Raw genomic sequence first — 20,292 nt, 5'->3', positions numbered from 1 at the left:
TTAACATTAAAACCGAAAACCAACACTAGAGCAGAGCATTTTTTTCTTTTTTGCAGTGCATTGGAATAATGTGACATTCTAACATCCACTAAATTTAGGAGTTCTGTGTCATCGTAAATTATGTCATAAAAGACATTCACATGGACGTAAAAATAATATTGTAAGATTTGACGCTGCCCATTAAATCAGTGCACGCTAACCTAGACATAGTGTTACAGCGCTTATGTTCTTGTGCTATGAAGTTACTGATTCTGTGACGCACATGATGGTCTCATCAGATTCTCCAAATAACATTCACTCCTTGTCGATTCTGTCTTCTTCCTAAAGCTTTCTGCTTGATTTCAGTAAGAAATGTTACTGTGAAGAGAGTTAAAAAGCACACATTATGGTCATGAATTAGTCGAAAGTCCAAGCCGTGTCTTTAAAGAAGCAGGTTGCTGACCCACATATGTGTAGTTCAAAAAGAAGGCTGTATTGGAGGTGGCATCTTATTGTACGCCGTTCTTTAAATTTCGATTTGGACTCTGTCGCTCTATAAATGGGGCTGCTATCGTTTGAAATTGACAAGCTCAATGGTACATTCGGCTAGCAGTGCGCCTTGACATGCTTCGTTTAATGTTGGCAGCTATTGTGTTGGCAGTTTCACAATCAGCTGTTGAGGTCTGTTTTGGTTGGACGAAGGTCACTGGCAGCGTCAATATCAAACAGGTGATTATTTTCCTTTACATACGCACGCAATTGAAGTGCCACAGTGGCCACAAGCGTACAAAGACAACAACGATACATTACATTCTACCTTGTATATATATATATATATATATATATATATATATAAATATATATATATATATATATATATATATATATATATATATATATATATATATATATATATATATATATATATATATATATATATATATATATATATATATATATATATATATATATATATATATATATATATATATATATATATATAGCCAGGCATGGTGTTGCAGTGGCCGTAGCGTTGCAAGTAGTCAAGTAGATCCTCCGTGGGCAGTCACAACGCGGGTTTATTTCGATGTTTTAGCCAGAGTGTGGCCTTCATCAGGAATGAGGGTTCAGTTTGTAGGTGCTAAGCTTTGTACATTCTTGAAGGACAGAGGGTACGCGAAAAAAAATCTATCTGTCTGTATCGTGTTCTCATTTTTTCTCTTTTTTCTCTGGGCGCTCGCATCATAGTGACAACGTGGCTATGATTGGATACACCGTGAGTGCGGTGAAATTGAATGCGAGACATCGTAGCCACGTGATGATATCACTTTATTTTCTACGTCTGTGTGTGCATATGTGCACGCACCAGAGTCACTTTTAAGTTTTTTCTCACGTTTTCATAGAAAGAGAAACTTATGAATGTAAGATCTTCGCCCAAGTGGAAAAAAGAAGATTATTTGCAGACCAACTGTCTGACTAAGTGAATCAACAGAATGCTCATTAACATACTCGCTATGTTTGTTGATTCCAATCCTAAAAAATTGGCAGATCCCACGTACAGTGGGAACCGACGATATGCAAAGCACGAATAAGAAACGCTGATATCTCACTTTAAAATCAACACAACGTTACGAGGTGGAGGTAATTGATGCCGTACATGACTTCAGTATCATGATTATCAGGCTTGGATGTGTCGTTTACCTTCGTCATCGATTCGAGTCACGTAATACCAAATTTAGTACTTGTGGAGCTCTCGAAACGGCCGCGGGCACGCTATGAGCGTGGTATATGTTGTCATGTTCTTACATGACATGTGTTGCAAGATTATCTTGTTTGCACCAGTCATATATTTCGTCATCCATTGACGTCACCTAATACTAAACTTGGCATATGTGGAGCTAGCAAAACGGCGCGAGCGCATCTTGAAGAGCCCAATGTACTCCAATGTAGCGTTGACGCGCACGTACGCTGGGCGCAGCGACGGTGCGTTGGCAAAAACCGAGCACTCTGTAGTCTGACGCCAGGTGCGACCAGCGTCCCTCGGCGCGGTTGGATGGCAACTGGCGCGAAATCCGACATGGTGCCTTTCGCGCCAATGCGTTACCCAGACAACACTGCGTCTCCCTCTTTTCGCGACGTAGGTACGTCACACGCGCTGAAACGCGCATAAACCCGGCGCGGCGCGCGCCTGCGAGTGTATGGCAGGACCGGCTCCTGGCGTGGCAACGCTGGCGTGACGCGACGAAATAAACGCCGGCAAGCACGTGCATCGCGCCACGATGAATTGTATTGGCACCTTGACTGTGGCATATAGTCATGTTCTCACATGACACGCATCTTATGATTATCATGTTTGCACCAGTCAGACACCTTCGTCTTCTATTGGCGTCACGTAACACCGAATTTGGCATATGTGAAGCTAGCGAAACGGGCGCGAGCGCATCACCAGTGTGGCATGTAGTCTTGTTGTTACATGACACGCATGTCGTGATTATCATGTTTGCATTTGTCACATACCTTCGTCATCCATTCGCGTAGTGTAATACCAAATTTGGTATATGTGACGTTAGCGAAACGGCCGCGAGCGTATCATGAGCGGGGCATGTAGTCATGATGTTACATGACACGCATATCTTGATTTTCATGTTAGAGTCTGTCGCTTGTGTTCGCCATGCAATCATGCCATACCATACTAGTTTTGCAACATTCCATGTGAACAAAACCAGCACAAGTGCTGGCGGACCATGAAATGTAAATCATGACATTCATCACATACATGTCATTATTTTCATGTTATGACTAGTCAAACATGTTCTTATTACTGTCAGGTTATGCCATACCAAGTTTGTTATTCATACCTTATTGAAATGGCCAGGAGGGCTAAAAGTCGTTGACGGCTAGTTAGATATACAGATACGCTCAAAGTCACCGAAAATCACTAAAATTACCTCGCATTTAAAACCGTTTATGACCTACGCCTGCAACACTGCGCTACAAGAGACCACCAGCTTTAGCTCGTTTTACCTTCTCTACATCCGTGAGCCACGAACTACCCTCGACACAATTTTCCCGTTTTCAGAGCAATAAAAGCCATCCCTTGCAGAGACACTATCGCGCAGACGAGGCACGGCGCATCGTGCGTCTCCGGACTTCGCTGCCCAAGACCAATCAAAGGCTCGCTACTATAAGCGCATCGACATGCATCATACAGCGAAGGAGATACGGTGTGGCTGCGAACTCCATACCGCAAGCGTGGCTTATATCAGAAGTTTCTGTCCCACTATCCAGGTTCCTTCGTCGTTTTGTCGTGTCTTAGTGACAATAGGTACGCGATACCACGCTTGGCATCTTCTGGCCGTCATTCCAGGAAAGCTGACGTCGTATATGTCGCGAGTTCAAAGCCATAACTCGACCGACACTGACTAACTCACCCAGTGGGTACCATCTGCAATGGGGGAAATTATGCGAGACCTTCGTACAAGTTTAAAAGAGAAAAAGGCGTGACTGCGTTTTGTGTCAGGCTTTCTTCTGCGACCATCGATCAACCCGCCGGTACAATAAACATATCTCACCGTAACAGTATACATATACAGTGAGTTACGGCGACGCGCCCACGTCGACGACGACGTCGACGCCAACGCCAGCAGCGAAACCCACCCGAGAGTGTCCACATAGTTGCTATCGCAATAAAAGCCGGCTGGGCGTTGGTGTCGTGCCACATCAACGTCCAGACAAGCACGTGATTTACGGCGCTGGCACTCATGACACGTTTTCACGTAATGCTTCAGGTCAGGCCAGTAGAAGTGTTAGCGAATCCATGACATAGTATGTGTGAATTCCAAGTAACCACAGAGAAGCTCATCGTGACAGGCGTAGAAGACATCGGATCGTAACGCTGGCGAAACGACAAGCAGATGTTCAGTCGCAAAAGGGTCGAAGTTTCTTCTATAGAGCATATTGCTGCGACCGCAGAACGATAATTGTGAGCATGCGAATATTGGTGGTAAATGTGGACTGCGACCTTCAAGATACTCAATAAATTGTCGACGCTCAGGATCGTTCTTCTGCTGTTCAGCCAGCACAGAGAAACGGCCGCCGAAATTGTGATCACCTGGCGCTGTCGTAAGAGGAGCTCGGGAAAAGCTGTTTGTGTCAGTATGCCTCCGGCCAGACTTCGACACTCGGGAAAGGCAGTTCGTGTCGGTATGCTTCCGGACAGACTTGTACACTACTGTCAAACAGAACTCCTTACGGCGTAAGTTCCACCTGGCGAGACGACCGAAAGGGTCTTTGAGGTTGGCCAACCAGCAGAGCGCGTGATTATGAGTAACAACTTCGAACGGGTGACCGAATTCGCTCGGAGGATTTCAAGCTGGACGGTCGTGCCCTCGCGATCTCCGACGCCAGCTGTTACGACCGGCCCTGGGGAGCCAAGCAGGAAGAGGTTGGGGGAGAACCGGTTCTTGACCTGACGGTGTCGTCCACCCCCACCTCCCCATTCGGGTTCCTCCTCGCCGGGAGAGCTCCGGGGTCTGCTGTGCGTTCGTGACCATGTTTGGTAACATTTTAGGGCGCCGTGACCATATATGGACCTCGTGTTGGGATGTGCCACTCCATGTGTTGTGAGGTGTGTTTCCCCCTCTCTCGTGGCCGAGGGGCCGGAGACACCGTATTGGCTGACGATGCGGACGGGGCGCCCAGTGTCAACGGCGCGGCGCTATAAAATGCCGAAGACGTTTTGTATCACACGCACTCTTCTCTCTTTGTGTCAGTTGACCACTTCTCCACATGTAAATAAATCTCCGTTGTTCGTTCGGGTGCTTCTTCTCGCTGAATTGTTGGACGATGGATCCTGCGACGGGGCCAGCTACCGAAAACGAGACCGGCAGGACCCGGAGTGTCAACAACTGGATGGCAGCGGCGGGATGCCGATAACCCCGAAAGCGACCACTGGACGGAGTGAGCACGAAGTTCAACAACGGGACGACAGGAGAAGGATGACACGAGCTCATCGACTTCCAAAGGGAATCGAACGGCACTTCTGAGAGGCACGACGCCGGAGACATGACTGCGAACTGGGTGAGTGCCGGCTTTCTCTGTTAAATTTTACCAGGCATTTACTCTATGTGTTAAGTAAAAGCTGGTAGAGAGGGGCTGTCTTGGTCATTGGGTTAACAGGTAACTTGCGTCAGGCAGAAATTGTGTGATAGCTTGGTTAAGCTCTTTCTGTCAGTGGCGTCAAGGTTAACAGTGACAGGGCAGGATTCCGTGTAAGAGCTTTTTGAAGCTTTATTTGTAGACTAAGTTAACGGAAAACTTGAGGCAAGGCAGGTATCTAGCGCTGTCGTTGCCGTCAAGGTTAATTAGTTGCAGGACCGGAATCTTTGTGGAACAGAGACAGCGGTACTGGAGGCAGCCATGAATCTGAAATCCCTGCGAAAGTCCATGTTGTTGCTACTTGCAAGGGAGTTGAATCTGGAGGTGTCGGACTCTCAAAGAAAGCCAGAGCTGATAGAGGCGATTCTCGCATTGGGGGCGGAGGATGACGAGCTGTCAGAATGTGTCGAGGAGATTCAGGAGAGGCAAGCGGCAGAGGCCGAAAGAAAGGCGGCCGCGGCCGAGGCCGAAGCAAAGGCGGCGGAGGCCGAAAGGAAAGCGGCAGAAGCCGAGGCAAATAAGATGCGAAAGCACGAGCTTGAAATGAAGCGCCTCGAGCTAGAGATTAGCCATAATAGTAGAACAGGAGGCAGCGAGGCATCCGGTACCGCAGAGCGGGTCAGGTTCAAAATGACGGACCTAATGAGATCGTACAAGCTAGGGGAGGACATTGGGCTGTTTCTCGTCAACTTTGAGAAAACTTGTGAAAGGCAAGGTTTCAGCCAGGATACGTGGCCTCAACGCTTGTTGTCCCTACTTCCGGGGGAGGCCTCAGTAGTAATCGCGCGCCTCACGAAAGAGGAGGCTGACGAGTACAGTGAGGTAAAGTCGAGCCTTCTCAAGAAATACAGGTTGTCAGCGGAAGGTTTCAGACAAAAATTTCGCAACGCCGTAAAAGAGAACAATGATTCATACCCGGAGTTTGCTTACAAGTTAATGGCCAACATGGGGGAGTGGCTCAAAGAGGCAAAGGCGTATGGGAATCATGACAAGGTGCTCGAGTGTATCGGTCTGGAACAATTCTATCAAAGGTTACCAGAAAAGGTGAGGTTCTGGGTGCAGAATAGACCGGACGTGAACACCGTAACGAAAGCCGCAGAGCTCGCTGAAGAATTTGTTACGCGCCGCGCCCTCGGGGCAAACAGCGAGCATAAAAGGGAAAAATTCCTACGGCCGAATAAGGCGCCGTTTAGAAAACAACCGACAAGTCTCGCACAAAAGGGTGAGGAAAACAATTCATCTAACCATGGGGCGTCGGCAGAGGCAAGCAAAAGGAAATTTGAGGCGAGAAAACCGGCTGCTTGTTTCAATTGCCATGAAACAGGGCACTTCGCGAAAGACTGCCCGAAAGAAAAGGTGGCCTTTTTATCTATAAATGAAGCCGACGAGAACATGAAGTTGTTAGAGCCCTATATGTACGACCTTCCATGAACGGCAAGTAGTGTCGGGTTCTTAGAGACTCCGCAGCCACTATGGACGTAGTTCATCCGTCTTTTGTTCAGTCCGGACAGTATTCAGGAGACTGTGCCTGGATTAGACAAGCCGTAGAAGCAAACAGTCAGTGCCTTCCCGTAGCTAAAGTTGTCCTTAAAGGCGCATTTGGAACATTGGAAACAGAAGCCGCGGTATCGCCATATCTACCCCCTCAGTATCCTTACTTATTTTCAAATAAGTCAGATCAAATGCTGAAGGAGAAAGGTCTAACGTTGGGAGAAGGCATAGTGCAGGCACTGACTAGATCAAAGGCACGTGCGCTGGCTGCGAGAGCAACATTCACTGAGGCAAACAAGCCTCAAATCGACAACGGGCCTGGTTGCGAGTTGGACACCACGGAAACAAATCGACTTGTGCGAGAACAGGCTGCAGAAGCCGTAGTCGCGGAGGCAACCATTCCTAAAGGCGACGTTGAACCTCCTCCCGAATTGGAAGGGGTCAATTACGCCTCGTTGACCGAGCAAATAGAGAATGCCATTGCTCCCAAGCCGATTCCTGGTAGTACAGAGGATAGCACAGAGGGTGACACATTCCAGGTACTAGGAACTACAAAGGAGTTGTGTGTCATGCCAACTTCGGATAATTTCAGTCGGCTGCTGCAGGTGAGCCCCGCTTCATTAATAACTGAACAAAAGGGTGACCCAACACTTAAGCAATTCCAGGACAGTTCGAAAGAGGGAATCGTCAAACGAAATGTGAGATTCCAAGAGAGGAGCGGCATACTCTATTGAAAATATCTAGATAGGCGAGGAGTAGAATTTGACCAGGTAGTCGTACCTCAGGCGTATCGTCAGGATTTGCTTAGTTTGGTGCATGGAGAATCATGGTCAGGCCACTTAGGCGTAAAGAAGACGAAAAATCGTCTCTTACAGTAATACTACTGGCCTGGATGCTTTAAAGATGTAGAGAGGTTTGTAAAATCTTGCGATGTGTGTCAGCGAGTGGGTAAGCCGTGGATAAGGCGAAATTTCCAATGAAGCTGGTACCCGTAATCACGGAACCCTTTCGTCGGTTGGTAATTGACACAGTAGGTCTTTTGCCCAAGACAACTTCAAGCTACCGTCACATCCTGACCTTAATCTGCCCAGCTACTAAATTTCCAGAGGCGGTCCCGCTAAAACAGCTAAGTTCCGTCGAAGTAGTGAACGCACTTCTGTCCGTGTTTGCCTGGGTAGGCTTTCCTGCCGAGATACAATCAGACCAGGGCACCATTTTCACGAGTGCCTTAACGACAACCTTTCTAGAGCGGTGTGGCGTGAAATTATTGCATAGTTCAGTCTACCATCCGCAGTCGAACTCGATAGAAAAGCTTCACTCCGTGATGAAGCGAGTGTTAAGAGCCTTATGTTTTGAACGGAAAACTGACTGGGAAATGTGCTTACCTGCAACGATGTTTGCACTAAGAACTGCACCACATGAGACAACAGGGTTTACGCCAGCGGAACTTGTTTACGGCCGCAGACTGCGGTCTCCTCTTCGTATGCTGAGAGAGTCGTGGGAAGGTCAGGGTGATGATCCTGTAGTAATGGAATATGTCCTCACCTTATTGGATCGTCTAACAACAGCCTAAGAGCTGACCGAGAGTGCGATGACCAAAGCACAGCAGAAGGCTAAGCTTTACTACGATCGGACCGCTAAAGCACGACACTTTGCTGTAGGAGACAGGGTCATGTTGTTGAGGCCCTCCCAAAAGAATAAGCTTGAAGTGCAATGGGTCGGCCCGGCCGAAATTGCTCGAAAATTGTCTGACACCAACTATGTGGTAAAATTACCAGGAAGTCGTAAGGCACACCAGGTGTATCATAGCAACTTACTCAAACCCTACAAAGAGAGGGAAGCCATCGTGAACATGACTTTAAATGTTCCGGAAGAGGTTCCGGCAGAAATCCCTGAATTAGCTCCCGAATCGGACGAAGTCCCGATCGAGAAAAGAGTTGAGGATTTAGTATCAAAGTCACAACTAACAACGAAGCAGAAGCAGGAATTGCGTGGTCTTTTGACCGAGTTTCAGGACAGATTTGTAAGCGAGCCAGGCCGGACATCCGTCCTCACTCATGACATAGAGCTTACCTCGTCGGAACCGGTAAGATCTAAGACGTATCGGGTTTCACCTCGCCGGCTTGAGCTAATAAAAGCAGAGGTTAACAGGATGCTGGAATTGGGTGTGATTGAGCCGTGTGAAAGTGATTACACTTCCCCGTTAATTCTCGTGGAGGTACCCGGCAAAGATCCGCGTCCTTGCGTAGACTATCGTAAGTTAAACCTCATCACCAAGGATCAGACATACCCAATTCCCCACATTGAGGAATGCGTCGAGAGGGTAAGCAGCGCGCAATTCATCTCAACGCTAGACGTAGTGAGAGGTTACTGGCAGGTGCTGCTTACCGAGAGGGCGAGCCGGTATGCTGCATTTATTTCACCATTGGGGACATTCCGCCCTAAAGTGTTGAGTTTCGGCCTAAAGAACGCGCCTTACTGTTTTTCCAACTTAATGGATAAGGTTTTGCGTGGTCAAGAGGACTTCGCATTGCCTTACTTGGACGACGTCGCCGTGTTTTCCTCGTCCTGGCCAGAACACTTGACGCATTTGAGAGCAGTACTGACACGCCTACGCGAAGCAGGTTTAACGGTAAAGGCGCCCAAGTGTCAGCTAGCACAAGCAGAGGTACTCTATCTCGGGCATGTTATCGGTCGAGGGCATCGCCGTCCCTCTGAAATGAAAGTGGCAGCTATCCGAGACTTTCCCCAGCCCCGAAAGAAAACCGACATTCGGGCTTTTCCTGGAATAGCTGGTTACTATCGTAAGTACATCCCTAGATATTCCGACATTGCCAGCACTCTTACTGACGCGTTGCGCAAGACCGAGCCCCAAATGGTCGACTGGGATGAGGAGAAAGAAAAGGCTTTCCGCGTTTTGAAAGCGGCCTTGTCGAGCCTACCTTTGCTTAGTTCACCGGACTACTCGAGGCCTTTCATAGTCCAATGCGACGCTAGTGATAGAGGCATGGAGGCATTTCTTAGTCAAAGGGATGAGGGGGATCAAGAGCATCCCGTCCTATATGTTAGCTGGAAACTCACCCTTCGCGAGCAGGTTTACAGCGCTAGCGAAAAGGAATGTGGGTGCTTGGTTTGGGCAGTCCAGAAACTGGCTTGTTATATTGCCGGAAGCAAGTTCATTGTGGAAGTGGACCACTGTCCTCTCACCTGGCTACAGACCATGTCCTCTAAGAACGGCCGCCTGCTGCGTTGGAGCCTCGTTTTGCAACAATATACGTTTGAAATACGCTACAAAAAGGGTGTACTCCATGGCAACGCTAATGGCTTAAGTCGATGCCCCTGACGCGAGAGGATGTCTCGAAAACTCTGGCATTTTTTTTCCTGACCTAGACAAGAGCTAGTGATTGTTTTTTTTTTACTCTTTTAGGTGTACTTGTTTGAAAACGTTGAAGACACGGCTATCCAGGGTTTCGGGTTCGGTGTGCTTCCAGTGTTGTTGTTTTGTGTCACCTTAAAGTGTGAGTAACATTTTGAATAAATTGTGTATTTCCTTTAATATCAGTTAAAGGGGAAAATTGCCTGGTGGAGTTTGGCGGAATTGTCCGGCGCTCACCGGCTGAGTAGTTGTGTTTTCATGTGCGTATGTGATGTCTGTTGAGCCCTCAATGAAGCAGGTGTTGCCCTCTACTTCATCAAAGACGGTCAGCACCAAACCGACTGCCGGCGATGATCTCTCCGGACAGTGGCTGCAAACCTCAGCCCATCGAGATCTTCACCCCCCCCCCCCCCGCGCGAGAGACTGTTACGACCGGCCCTGGGGAGCCAAGCAAGAAGAGGTTGGGGGAGAACCGGTTCTTGACCTGACGGTGTCGTCCACCCCCACCTCCCCATTCGGGTTCCTCCTCGCCGGGAGAGCTCCGGGGTCTGCTGTGCGTTCGTGACCATGTTTGGTAACATTTTAGGGCGCCGTGACCATATATGGACCTCGTGTTGGGATGTGCCACTCCATGTGTTGTGAGGTGTGTTTCCCCCTCTCTCGTGGCCGAGGGGCCGGAGACACCGTATTGGCTGACGATGCGGACGGGGCGCAAAGTGTCAACGGCGCGGCGCTATAAAATGCCGAAGACGTTTTGTATCACACGCACTCTTCTCTCTTTGGGTCAGTTGACCACTTCTCCACATGTAAATAAATCTCCGTTGTTCGTTCGGGTGCTTCTTCTCGCTGAATTGTTGGACGATGGATCCTGCGACGGGGCCAGCTACCGAAAACGAGACCGGCAGGACCCGGAGTCCCAACACAGCGTAGCTCTCGCTGACTGGTTCGCCCTCCGCGGTCTCCTGACGCCGTGCAGCTCTCGCATTGTGGTGCGCCGCCCTTAGACTGCTTCGACCGGATCCCCACTTTCCTATCTCCTTCTATTTTCCGTCGCTTTCCTCTCTATTTCTTCATCTATTTTTTGTATTCTTTTTATTCCTCCTACCCCCCCCCCCTATAAGGCACTGCGCCGTGTCGCCCCTGAGGCAGACAGAAATTAGGGGCCTTTTTCCTCTTCCTTGCAACCACAACCACCAACCACGAGCGACCTTACAGCTACGGTCTGAATTTAGCTAATGCCCAGACAACAGCAAAAACTCGTTTTCAGTGGTTGTGTAATTCGCCGCCGCAGATTATAAAATGCGGCTAGCATAAGCAATAGAGCATTCGACGCCGCCTTGCAACTGAACGAAGACTGCACCAAGGCCGATGTTACTGGCGTCTGTGTGTAGCTCAGTGCAGGCATCTTCTTCGTAGTATCCCAGTAAAGGAGTCTGGAGATGTTGTGGGAGCTTTGAGAAAGCGCGTCTTCGCTCAAGGCCCCGCACGAAGCAAACATCTTCTTTCATCAGACGAGTGAGGGGTTCAGCAATTTTTGCGAGATTTTACACAAAATGTCTATAGTATGTGCAGTGGCCTAAAAACCGACCCACATCACGTTTGTCGGCATGTGGTGGAAAATCAGCGACAGTCAATGTATTGTCTGCGCCCGGCTGAATACCATCGTGGCTAGCAAGATGGCCGAGGAACTTTAGTTCCTGTTAACCGAAATGACATCCTACAGCGACAGCTGCTAAGAGATAACAAACAACCCAGGTCTCGCACAGCGCCGTGGTTGTTCGCTGCCGGTGTCTGTAACCACATCGCGCGAAATTATAAAAAAATAGGTACCGATGACACAGTGGGGCTAGAACGCGGATCGGTTCGAGGCCAACCCAGTATTCTACCACCAAGTAACGCAGGTGCTTGGGACTTGTTGGCAAACTTGCCTTAATTGATTGATATGTGGAGTTCAACGTCCCGAATCCAGCATAGGATTATGAGAGACGCCGTGGTGGAGGGCTCCGGAAATTTCGACCACCTGGGGTTCTTTAACATGCACCCGAATCTGAGCACACGGAACTACAACATTTCTGCCTCCATCGGAAATGCAGCCGCCGCAGCCGGGATTCAAACCTGCGACCTGCGGGTCAGCAGCCGAGTACCTTAGCCACTAGACCACCGCGGTGAGGCCAAACTTGCCTTAGGCAGGCTTGATGTCGGCAAAGAAATCACGTTAATACGACTTATAAAGCGCTTTCTTTGCAAGATTCTTCGCAATAGTTTAGCGGATACCAAGCTTCTCAGAAGAATGAAAAAATAGCATTGTGAATGCCAGCCTACTACCCAAAATTATTAATGTGATTGCCGTAGTGAGCATCAAGCAAATGTGATTGCGGCAGTTACCCAATGAGTATTTAAAAAGAGCTCTGAAAGGCCGCTGTTCTAGCTTTAGCTTTAACTGTGTTGTGTCTTCCGCGTAGGCCTGGCGTTTTTTTCTAGTTTCTGTGATAGTCGCACCGTGCGAATTACAACAAAGACAGAGAGAAGCCTGGGCAAATGCTGCCCAAACATCTGTGAAACGACGATGACGTCGTCTATGTAAGCAAGGCATGCTTCCCAATTAATACCGTACCGCACTGTATCCATCATTCTCTGGAATTTTGCAGGAGCAGAGCACAGACCGAAGATTAGCACTATATATTCGTACCGACCATCAGAAGTTATGAATGCTTCTTTTGCTCGCACGCGTTCGTGAACTTTGATCTGAAAGTAGCCGCTGCGTGAATTCACGGAGGAGAAATATCGGGTGCGTTGGAGGTGTTCTAGTGACTAGTCGATGCGTGGAAAAGGATAAACATTTTTTTTTGTTACTTTGTTGAGTTTCCAGTAATCGACGCATAATTGAAGGGAGCGGTCTTTCTTCTATACTAATGCTACGGAGAGGGCCATGGACTGTTGGAGGGTTAGATTACGTCGTCTTCGAGCACCTTATTCACTTGAGAACGTGTTGCCTCTTGTTCTTTTTGTGACACACAGTAGGCGTGCTTGACGTATGGGTCATTCAACGTGGGCTGTTACAATACGGTGATTTACGGTTGGTTTTTCCTTTATTTTAAATTTAGACACGAAACAGATGCTAAACACGCAGAGAATACACCGAATTAGCTGTTTCTGTGCACATGACAGCTTCGGATTGACATCGACTGTATCGGCTACTGCAGCGTCACTTCTAACGGCTGCAGAAATTGAGGTAATTGTCGGACGTGCTTCATCTTCAACGGGTTTGAAATGAGCGATAATTGTTCGCTCGATCAGCCAATGTTCGTATGCTTCACTAAGTTTGGTTAAAAACTCAGTAATCCCACGCTTAAAGTGAAATATACCGCGGGCAACGCTGATTTACCGAGCATTGAATTGAAATGAGTGAAGTACCGAAAGGTTTGCATCAGCGATACCAGGACTACCATGACCTATGTCGCCCTGTACAGTAAGGAATATGCTGGTTTGTGACGGAAGTGTGACGGGGTCGTCGACAATACGAAGCGCAATCCTCTGTGTATCGGTATCGCTAAGTTTCTGGGCATGGTCGTCAGCAAACGTTACGACCCTACTGAAAAGTTCCGTATGAAATCTTACGGAAAATATATGGACTCCGTAACATTTCCTTATGCTACATACGGAAAACTAATGGAGTTTTATGGAAATATACGGAAGTTGTATGGCATTTACGGAATGCTTCTTATGGAGTATATGGAAGGATAAGGAAATTGTATGGTGTATACGGAATGCTTTTTATGGAGTATACAGAAAGATAAGGAAAATGTATGGCATATATGGAATGCTTTTTATGGAGTATATGGAAGGATAGGGAAGTTTTATGGCGTGGATGGAGTGAGTTTTATGGAAAATATGGAAAGATAAGGAGACTTATGGGGCATACGGAGAGTTCATTATGGAAGATATGGGAGGATAAGGAAAGTGTATTGAGTGTACAGAAGCTTTCATAAGGAAAATACAGAATGTAAGGTCTTACGGAAATATACAAATTTTGTAAGGTGCTTACGAAAATGTGCAATAGTGTATGAAAGGAATGTGGATTGTTGAAAAAATGTGGAAACTGTGCAGTTGTTGTCACATTTTCAGCAGGAAATCCGAGCTCTATAAAGTTATAAATGAATGCACAGTGACATATATAGTACAAAAGAATAACGCAGGCTAGTCTGTGTTGTCAGTCACCACTGTTCACCCTTTTCCAGAATGAATACAACTTCTGCAGATGACCAGGTGCTAAAGTCTGTCACACGGAAAATGTGTCATTCACAAGGAATGACAATAACTGTCATTTTACTTGCATGCTGTCACACGAAAACAAATTAAGCAAGCAAAGCATAATTTCAAGGGCTCGTTTTTTGGTAGAAACAATAATAATGAGAACTAAATTCAATGTGAATGAACTTGTCAATAATAATGAAACTGTTCTCATTAACATTGGCAAAGAGAAATGTCATTTTACAATATCGACCATGAGCTTAGCTCTCCTGAGCACCGACAAAAGAAATGAAAATCTATGAAAACTAATTGCATGTAGCCTAAAAATAATTTTTTATTGATAGTATATGTGCTCCTACAATATAGATACAGCTATAGACAACTTGCCACAGCTTCACGACAGAAACGAGGTAGGGGCAGAGGGAGTGGTCAGAAAAATAATTAAGTATGAGAGCACAACTGATATGTATAAACACATAATGGTGCTTATCATTGATGCACGGATGGTCGTGTATAGAGCTGGGTCGTTTTGAGATCTTCAAAAGCATTGTTTCAGACCACCATGCAGATTACGCTTCAATTGTAGTGCTACATAAGACACAACTTATGGGCCAGCTTTAATGAATAAGAAGATTATAGGTTAAACAAATGCTTTAAAATATATCATATCATGGCTGCATGGACGCATACAAGCTATGTAAAGCGCAATAAAGTGAGGACGCATGAGCTTCTCTTGATGCTTCAGTTCTACATAGATGCTTCAACTGTGCTGCAAAGAAATTTAACCAATGTCTGTGTGTGCAACATTGTCCATTTTAAACTATCTATATGTATATATAAAATTCCTACTGCGAGTTAAGCTACGTAGCACTCCATAACTCTTCCTTTTATTAAGGGCAATTTTTCAAACAATCAACATTATTTATTTTTTGTCTGATGACTTTGTGCTCACAATTCTTGGTTTGGCTCGATCACAATTGTGCAGCCCTTATTTTAGAGGAATCAAAAAACATCAACCAAAATATATTTTGGAACTGCTTCTCGGTGATATTGCCTTCCCTCAACTGCCACAGCTTGAGAGGAGTCATATAGCAAGTCTCGCGCATACCTAGGGCCTACCCTTGAAGAAACTGGTCCGGCTGTGAAATGCTCAGTTTTTTCTCAAATAAATTTTTTCGTTTGAGTTTTCTCACTTCTCGAGTCCTTTCACAATCAAGCAGACCCATTATTCCCCTTAGTCCGTAATTTTGTTATATTATGAAATAAATAAAAAAATTAATAATGAAAATAAAAATACTAATAACTGTTGCGCAAAAAACACAGTCCCACATACGTACTTGAACGCAATATTGCTTTTATTTTGTTTTATAACCTAAGGCATTAGAAAAGATAGCAGTACAATAAAAACGTTAAAAAAACAAAAAAATTAAACTTGGCGGGACTCGAACCTGCGCCCCCTAGTTGTGCTCGTGAACCGAGTGCGTTAGCTTGCTAAGCTATTCGCGCTTAGGTGGGGGCTGGGTTTAAGTTATGTTTATAAATTTGTTCTTCACACGCTATGTGTTGGCATATTTATGTACGATATGCGATCGTATCTATTGTTGTGTGCATATGTTTTGGGATTGTATATACGTCACATGCTTTTCGCATGTCTTTCAACTATAGATTGCTGCCCCGCCGCGGATGAAAACAAGTATTTTTACACCCACACACAAGCTTGAGCAGTTGGAGGTTGTTTCCCGGGGCTCTCTTGCGATTGAGTCGGCCACCACAGGGAATTAGAATGATACGCCATTAATCCCTGCATCTAGCTGTCTTCCACTTAGTAGCTCTATCGCTTGATGACAAATCGAGCGCGGGGCGCGACGTTATTGCGCACGACCATGCCTCGCGTAGTGGCGACATCAGCTGATTGCGCTGGCCCGCTTGCTTTGATTTGCTTCAGAGCAAAGAAATGTCATACCTTGAAAGATTGCGTACTGCACTATGTCAAAATGTTACTGCTTTGTAGCCATCCTATTATTCATTGAGAATTGATAACTCTGATATCACTACTGTAGAGCTTTGCGTCGGCGACACGCACCGAACGTGAAACCGCACTTCGTCTGTCGTAGAAGCAGTAGGAGGCTGTCGTCTGCTAGAACAAAAACAAAACAAAAACCTGCGAAAATATTCATAAGTTGTAACTTGTTTTTTGAATAACCGTTTATCACTTTTAAAGTCATTTTGCCAGATAACATACATTTTTTCAGTTTATAGCAGCGACAGATGTTTTTTTTTTCCTCACACAGATATCCAAGCCAAATCCATTCACAGCTAAAGCCACATGTTGTTTGTCTTTGTCTCCGTGGGTAGCTCTCTCCTGTGTTCGCGCTGCTACACACGAGAGCACGAAATGTTAAATTTACGCAAGGAAGCACCGTTCCTCGTTCGTGTGATGTGCTAAGATTGCGCCCTATTCCCGCGGTTGTTCGAGTGTGGATCAAGTGCGAGTCATCCAAGGAATCGGCGGGTTGGGCGGGCGCTCGAAGGACTCCGAGGTGACGGCTGACGCCTGTGGTTGCTTCCCTCAGGACAGTGTGAAAGAAACTAAAGGTAAGGGGGACACTTTTTTATGTAGACCAAATATGCCACTCAGTGCAAGTGTGTGTTGCACTCGAACGAGGCGTCGTGAAACGGCAACCTTACGCGCCTTTGCGAGTGCGGTTGCCGATTCGCTTTGACAACGCTAACGCCAGCAGAGCTATGGCGCATCGGCGCGGCCTTACTGGAGCTCATTCGAGACAACTGCGGCAACATGCATGTGTATGGTGATCGATTTTTTCATATGTGCAGTGTAGTGAGGAAGACGCACACGGCGCTTGCTACGTTGTTGATTAAACGAAGCCTGCAGTGCCATTTGATGGAAAGCAGCATTTTGTTTACGTTCGCGGGCGATACAATTCGTAACTTGGCTCTATTCACCTAGCCAACCGCCTAAGTGGGTTGATTAGCATACGTTCACGGTAGAGCGTTATTATGCCCCTAAACAGTGGCGTGTGCTTGTTAAAAGATATAATGTGTGTGCCTAGTGTAGAGAGAGAGGTGTTCGTGCAATCTGCATATGTACCTGCAAGACGCTTTAGCTTGTAACTAATAATGTACCGGCCAGCATCTACATTGTACGCCTGACTTTGAAGAAAACTTGCATGCACAATGTGAGATTTTGTAATCTGCCAGAGTTGCTTTTTATAAAATAATACACTGCCAGCATGTTCAAAATATGTTTCGCTGCTGTGTGGCAGGGGTGTGGTTATCACGCTGTTGTGTAGTTGCTGATGCAAGCACTTATAGTTTTGATGCGTTAATATTTCTCATCTAACTTATCAGGTGTTTGGCTGTTTCAGCACAAACAAGGCAAAGAGAGAAGGAAGACGGGTAATGACAGGACGAGTGCCGACTTTTGTTTGCAGGAGAATACCCATGTTGGTGTATTTATTGTGACAGCCTTTCTGTGTTGCTTTTTTGCCCAATTTATGCAACAACACAGTTGTCAGCAATATGAGAGAGAACACTGAAATTAGCTATTAAAGATCATGGTGACTAAATGCCTAGTAATTCACAGCGCAAAGTAACAACAAAAGACATCAGTATGATTAATGTGGACGAGTACAGTCGTGCATCTAGAAAATATATTGTGCAAAATGTTGCCTAAGTAAGAAACCTCTCTATGTTTGCAAATAGTGTGACGTCACTTCGAGCGCCGTGCCAGCCATTCCCTCCCTCTGTGCAAGGGCTGGTTGGCAAGGAAGTTGTTTGTGACGTTCCTGATAGACCACTGAGATGTATGCGATTCTAAACCTGTAGCCTAATATATACGTAATCTTTTGCGCAGTTACATCGCTGCATCTGACACCTACAACTTATTTGCATATTTACATTGCTCCCTTAGGACCTAACACACAAACTTGTTGTTTGCATTGTCACTTCATGAATATCGAGCGGTAAAGGTACTGAGTATATGTGAAACAAGAATCTCTGCTTATTACATGAAGACATATGAGGCCTTCGATAAAACGAGTTATACCTTTATTGGGCTTGCGTACTCGTCGGGGCGATTCATACATGCAGCTTCAGCAAATGGTATCTTCTAGCCCGGTGACCATGCAATTTTTTTCTGCACATAGCGCAAACATCGAGATGTACCCACTCACAGATGGTCGCGTCAAGTGCATATTTACCTTGACTAAAATGTCGAATCAAGTTTTTTCATCGACCGGTCCTTGCCATGAGTGCTAACGTCTTCGCAAACAAGACACATTGTTATTGACACTGCACACACCACACACAATATTCTCAGTTGAACCAATATTCTCAATACCTTTCAATGCACACTACATGCCGCAATCAACAGTGCACATTTTTGAAGACTATGCTACTGTTCCTCGCACAGGCCACCACGTGTGTTCACTTCTTCAAGATAAACAGACAGCGTGGCAAATATTTTACCACGCAGCTAGATGTTTGCTGACACATACTACAGCTAATGTCGACATTGTAACGTGAAGTGTAAGCTTTGAAAAATTAAAACTTGCCCCAAACACCGCACGACTGTACCGGGCTGAGCCACCAGCGGGAGTGTTTTTCCAGCCACACCTTTTACATGTGCCAGTGACATCATGCTGTCACGTACCTCGGTAGGGGCCTATCGCTGCATACTTTATGTGAATGAGGGTCCTGTTAGTGAAAGCAGGCATTGTTGATTTCGTAACTTGTTCATTCCCAACTGGACCTTCATTTGCACGAGTTGTCTGACTGATATTCAGGCGAACTTTTGTGCAATAAATTATACAGTTGGCAGTCTGTGCTTGCTCCATACTGTTGTTACTGGTGTTTCTTGTTGTTACTTTGCACTGCTCATTACTGCTCACCTACAGAAACTAGCCTACCTTGCTGCTGTTTTGGACAAGAGAGAGAGAGAGAGAGAGAAATAACTTTATTGGGTTGAAAAAGAAGGGGTTTAGGAGCTAGATGGGTGGGGCCCCATGTCCAAGGCTCCACTGGCTTGCGCCGCCTGCCGGACGTGGTCCAGGAGTGCTAGTTGCACCTCCGGGTCCGAGCTAGCGAGGAGTGCCTCCCATTGCTCCCAAGAGTTTTCCATTCTATACATACGCTGTAAGCGATCAAGTTCATTTGGCCGTTTAGCACAACTCCACGAGATATGGTAAAGGGTCGGTGGCGAGTCGCGACACCACGGACAATCGCGCCCATACAAAGTTGGATGAATTTTGTGCAGTCGTAATAAATTTGGATAAACTCCCGTTTGAATTTTACGGAGGTCTATGGCGTCTTCCCCTTTAAGAGATTTGTGGGGGGCGCCATATTTCTGCCGCGTGTATCGCTGGTGAGCAAGAAGCTCTCGCGGAGCCATCCGAGCCGGGTCGTTTTCCTCCTCCTCGCGAAAGCCGTCGTTGCTGGGTGGTGGCAACAGCGAGAAAGGCTGCTGCTCCGCTCGGTTCGTGAGCGCTCGAGCTAGAGCGTCCGCCCTCTCGTTACCCTCTAGGCCTGCATGTCCAGGGCACCAGACCAACCTATAAGTGTTGCTCAATTCGCCGCCTAAAAATTTGCAAATGTTTAATGGGAGGCGGCCTTTCGTGAATAGCCGGCACGCCTCTTGCGAATCTGAGAGTATGGTGATGTACGTCTGGCCGTCGCTGCGCTCTCGACTTTTAATCGCCAATGCGATGGCGAAACACTCGGCCTTGGTGATCGATGTAGTGTACAGTGATGCGCTGGACGCCATGCTTCTCGTGTCACTGCTTACCATTGTGACGACGCAGCGCTTCCAGTTATACCTGGAAGCGTCAACGTATAGCACGTTCTCATTGCCTCTAACTAATTTTCTGATCCATTTTACACGCTCCTCTCGCCTTTCGTGATGCCGCTCCTTGGTCATGTTCCTGGGGATAGGGGCGATCGAAATATGTCGTCGGACTGGGTCTGATACGTCCACCAGCTCCTCGTCCAAGTTTTGGGGTTGGGGTGTTATACCCGCCCTC

At 46.6% G+C, this 20,292-nt stretch overlaps 1 long non-coding RNA gene across 1 annotated transcript in view; it reads left to right on the top strand.

The window, feature by feature from the left end:
• Positions 1-553: 553 nt before the first annotated feature.
• LOC119167335 (uncharacterized) overlaps positions 554-20,292 on the top strand; it is a 62,740-nt gene continuing 43,001 nt past the window's right edge. Inside the window, exon 1 of the long non-coding RNA XR_012889954.1 lies at positions 554-708. This is a non-coding gene — a long non-coding RNA (uncharacterized LOC119167335). The remainder of the gene's footprint in view (positions 709-20,292) is intronic.

The sequence above is a fragment of the Rhipicephalus microplus genome, unplaced genomic scaffold, assembly GCF_043290135.1.
Source record: "Rhipicephalus microplus isolate Deutch F79 unplaced genomic scaffold, USDA_Rmic scaffold_136, whole genome shotgun sequence".
Lineage (NCBI taxonomy): Eukaryota > Metazoa > Arthropoda > Arachnida > Ixodida > Ixodidae > Rhipicephalus > Rhipicephalus microplus.
This window is presented reverse-complemented; position numbering and strand designations above follow the sequence as displayed.